The sequence below is a fragment of the Papio anubis genome, chromosome 6 (assembly GCF_008728515.1).
Source record: "Papio anubis isolate 15944 chromosome 6, Panubis1.0, whole genome shotgun sequence".
NCBI classification, from domain to species: Eukaryota; Metazoa; Chordata; class Mammalia; order Primates; family Cercopithecidae; genus Papio; species Papio anubis.
The window spans coordinates 27,604,365-27,609,007 of record NC_044981.1 but is presented as its reverse complement, the minus strand read 5'-3'; the positions used below and the strand labels follow the sequence as shown (position 1 = coordinate 27,609,007).

At 40.3% G+C, this 4,643-nt stretch overlaps 1 non-coding gene across 1 annotated transcript; it reads left to right on the top strand.

Annotated features, from left to right (window-relative positions):
- Positions 1-215: 215 nt before the first annotated feature.
- TRNAQ-CUG lies at positions 216-287 on the top strand. Its single transcript has one exon. It is a non-coding gene; the product is annotated as a tRNA-Gln (tRNA).
- The last annotated feature ends 4,356 nt before the right edge of the window (positions 288-4,643 follow it).

The following is a 4,643-nucleotide window of genomic DNA, read 5'->3' as shown; positions in this document are numbered from 1 at the left end:
CAATACAAAACACTAGCCACAAAACCTGGCACACGGTAAGGGCTCGGTTTTGTTCGACAACTTCACTTTTTTTCCAGTGCAGAAACAGAGGCCCGAGGGGGCACCAAGTTTCTGAACCCCTTGGAAGAAAAGGTCTGGGGTGCAAAGGGTGGTGTGTGCCGACATTGGAAAACCAAATCAGACTTTAGAAAGGAAGAGATAAATCATAACAGATTGGCCCCATGGTGTAATGGTCAGCACTCTGGACTCTGAATCCAGCGATCCGAGTTCAAATCTCGGTGGGACCTAGCGTTGGATTTTAAGTTTCTGTCATGTGAAGAAGCAATCATGCAATTTCTACACAGCTTTCTCATTCCTTCCCAGATCTCTTACAAACACATGAGTTTAACGGGTGTGGGAAGTTTTATCTCTTTTGTTTAATGATATATTTTCAACACAATTTTATTTTTATGTATTTATAAGTACTTAAACATTATACACTCATTTTTTATTGATTGCATACTACCACCATTAAATTTAAAAACAACTAAAACCGGAGGAAAAACACTTAAAATACAGATAATTACTGGTAATGACTAAATATTATATATCAATTTTAAATCTGTTTCAGAATGTTATGATGGTGTGATCAGTTGGCCTTTAAGCATAAACGTGTAATAGAGTGGGTTTAAAATTCTATGGCAGATGTGGAATAGAAATATCTTTTAAAGATAGAAAAAGAATTTATGCACATTTTCAACTGTTAAATAAAATTATGCTAAGTATATTTTTAAAGAATTCTAGTACCTGCCAAGTTGTTAGCTTTTAGGTTCCAAAGGACAAAATTCACTGAGTCATTAGACACTTCTAATTTGTATTTCATCAGATGCTGGCAATTACATGCTTTAGAATGATTTAAATTTGTAAAGAAACATTTTAGAACACCACTGGAAAGCAATGTGTGAAAGCATAAAAATATTTTTACAATTCTTAAAGATTCCAAGGGATTAAAATAGCTTAAAGATACTGTTTTGATGAAAATAATACCATAACAGGACAAAGCAATTCCCTTGTCATCTCATACTCAGACTCTTTTGTTTCTATTTTTCTTTTTTTTTTTTTTTTTTTTTTTTTTTTTGTCGGAGTCTCGCTCTGTAGCCCAGGCTGGAGTGCAGTGGCCGGATCTCAGCTCACTGCAAGCTCCGCCTCCCGGGTTCACGCCATTCTCCGGCCTCAGCCTCCCGAGTAGCTGGGACTACAGGCGCCCGCCATCTCGCCCGGCTATTTTTTGTATTTCTTAGTAGAGACGGGGTTTCCACTGTGTTCGCCAGGATGGTCTCGATCTCCTGACCTCGTCATCCGCCCATCTCGGCCTCCCAAAGTGCTGGGATTACAGGCTTGAGCCACCGCGCCCGGCCTTGTTTCTATTTTTCAAACGCGTTTTTTTCTGTAAATTTCCTATTTGTGTACATTTGATTTAAGATGGTTTGTATTTTTATTGTGATCTTTGTAGACATTCATAGAAGCATATTTTTATTAAGCCACTCTTGCTCAAATATGTCTTATGTAACAGTTTCCAAGTCAATATTTTTTTCTTCTGAGTTCTCTTATTAATTTCCACTGCATGTTTTGTTGTTTTACGTTTTGTATTTAAATCACTAATCTATCTGAAACTGAATTTCTTACACACTTGAGAGACCTACCTTTGTTTTCCTTCATAGGTAAAGTTAGCTGTGCCATCACAATTTATTTTAAAATCACCTTTGGGCTGGGCTTGGTGGCTCACGCCTGTAATCTCAACACTTTGGGAGTCCGAAGCGGGTGGATCACCAGGTCAGTAGATCGAGACCATCCTGGCTAACATGGTGAACTCCTGTCTCTACTAAAAATATAAAATAATTAGCCGGGCATGTTGGCATGCGCCTGTAATCCCAGCTACTAGGGAGGCTGAGGCAGGAGAATCGCTTGAACCCGGGAGGCTGAGCCTGCAGTGAGCCGAGATCTTGCCACTGCACTGCAACCTGGAATCTTTTGATTAGTTTTTTTAATACACTTTATATCTCCAAAGCATTCATCCTCTATAGTATTCAACATTTTCAGGCACGGGGAATAAAGAGATAAAGAGGAAGAGGTTGAAGACTCAAATATTCCATTTTGTAGTGTCCAGCTTCCTGTAAAGAACTAAGAACCCATTAGGCTGTTGATGAGCTTACATATGAACCAGTAGCCTGGATTGCAGAAACCCCAGGAGTCGGATTCCAGTGCTTTGGCCCCGTGGTCAGTTACCCTACTCATAATGAAGATGTTGGCGCCATTAAGCACAGCAGAGTTTCCTTGATGAACCCTGCAGGCTTTGAAGAGATCCAGAAAACAACAATAGGTCACAAACAGACCTTGGTGACTTTTGGCATTCATTTGAGATATTTGGAATATGTCCCAAAGTTGGGCCAAGCTAAAAGATAAAAATTTTCTTAAAAGAAAAAAAGGTATTTGGAAATACGATAAAGCTCAAGTTTGTATAACAAAGCTTAATCTTGAAAACAATGGTTAATTTGAAAACAAGGGTTAATTTCTCAATGCCATCTTTTGATTTTCATGATCCATACCTCAAGGGCAGTCTGGCCTTCCCATTTTTCTTTTTCCTTGTCCCACTATTCCCTTTTCCTTCTCTATTTCTTCCATTAGCCCTGTTTTGTTTTCTTTATTTCCTTTCCAGCCTATGCACAAAGTAAACCAATGATAAAATATTGTCTTTGTGCTCTTTTTAAGTATATTGAAGGACTACATTTAAGGTTTGAAACTGTCAGAAGCACTAGAATCACAGCAAGCTTGTTTATGACTTGTAGCTAAAGACCTACAGATTAAATGGCAGTTTCAAATCCTAAAGTTCCATGGATGTGTTTATAGTATGCATGAATCTAAGAATTTGTGTGGGTAAATTTCATTCTAAACTGTGATACATCTGAAAGGATGACAATAAGTACAATTAATGACACCCATTGCCTTCACTATCTTTTTTTTTTTTTTAATTTTCAGACAGGGCCAAAGGTGAACGCTACCAATTTTATAATTATGCACAGTTATTAGACAAGTTTGTTTGTTTGCTTGTTTGTTTGGAGACATAGTCTCGGTCTGTCACCAGGCTGGCGTGCAGTGGCCCGATGACGGCTCACTGCAACCTCTGCCTCCCGGGTTCAAGCGATCTCCTGCCTCAGACTCCCGAGTATCTAGGACTACAGACACGTGCCACCAAGCCCAGCTAATTTTTGCGTTTTTAGTAGAGATGGGGTTTCACCATATTGGCTAGGATAGTCTCGATCTCTTGACTTCGTGATCTGCCCACCTCGACCTCCCAAAGTGCTGGGACTACAGGCGTGAGCCACCGTGCCCAGCCCAAGTTTTATAAATCTTGATGCCATTTGAAAACCTATATGATTGTGAGACCAGGAGTGTGGTTCATGCCTGTAATCCTAACACTTTGGGAGGTTGAGGCAGGTGGATCACTTCAGCTCAGGAATTCGAGACCAGCCTGGGCTACATGGCAAAACCCTGTCTCTGCCAAAATACAAAAATTAGCCAGGCGTGGTGGCAGACACCTGTAATCGAGACAGGAGGATAGCTTGAGCCCGGGAGGCAGAGGTTGCAGTGAGCCGAGATCGTGCCACTGCACTCCAGCCTGGGCAACAGGGTGAGAATCTGTCTGGAAAAAAAAAAACAACGGAAACCTATACGATTCTGATTGATAATACAATCTCACAGAAAACAATTTGACAGGATAATTCCTGTAACTTTACAATGAATGCCAAGAAAATGCAGCAGAAAAAAATTATCACTGATGAAAGGACAGAGCTCAAAGTAACTTTACTCGGGACTGCTGTTTCAACAGGATTGGTAATTTGCTAATCAGTTTTCTGTTGGAACCTAAGTTAAAGTTCCACTTTGGGCTGGGGTCGCCACGAGAGACCACTCAACTCCGAGATCACAGCGGAGAGCCGCTTTTATTTCTAGCGCGCTAGGGTCCCCCGTGCATCAGGATGGCCAAGGGACTCCGAGTGCTGGTTACAGAGCCGCTTATAAAGGCAACTCTGGTATGAAACCCAGACAAAACTTTAGAGGCATTGAAATTCAAACAAGCTTGGTGAGATGATTGGGGCTAGTCATGGCCTGAGCAAGGTGCTCTCACCCTGATTGGTGGGGAGTTTGTATCTTGTGAGGAATTTCCTGGAATTGTTTTTCTGTTCGAATTCCAGAAACATTGGGTGTTTTTCTTAGTCACTCATGGCCTATTTTCATTTCTAGTTCCTAAATTCCTTTTGCTTATAAGCATTCAAATGAAATTGACACCACCATAACTGGTTTTCAAAAGCATTTAGGTCTTTTGAGGAAGCATCATGGTTTACATGTAATTATAAGCTGATTTATTTCCTAAAGAGAGAGCTTTTTCTGATTTTATATTGCCTCTGATTTATCATTAAAAACTAAAACGAAAACCTGGATGCTGGGGAATGTAGTTCATTTGTAAGAAGGCTCACCGCCTTGTGAACTCAGATGGTTAGCGGGCAAAAACAAAACCAAACCAAAACAAACAAACAAACAAACAAACACTCCCTGCAGAATGTAGACTTTCTACATGAAGTTTGCCCCAAATAGAAACACACACTTGA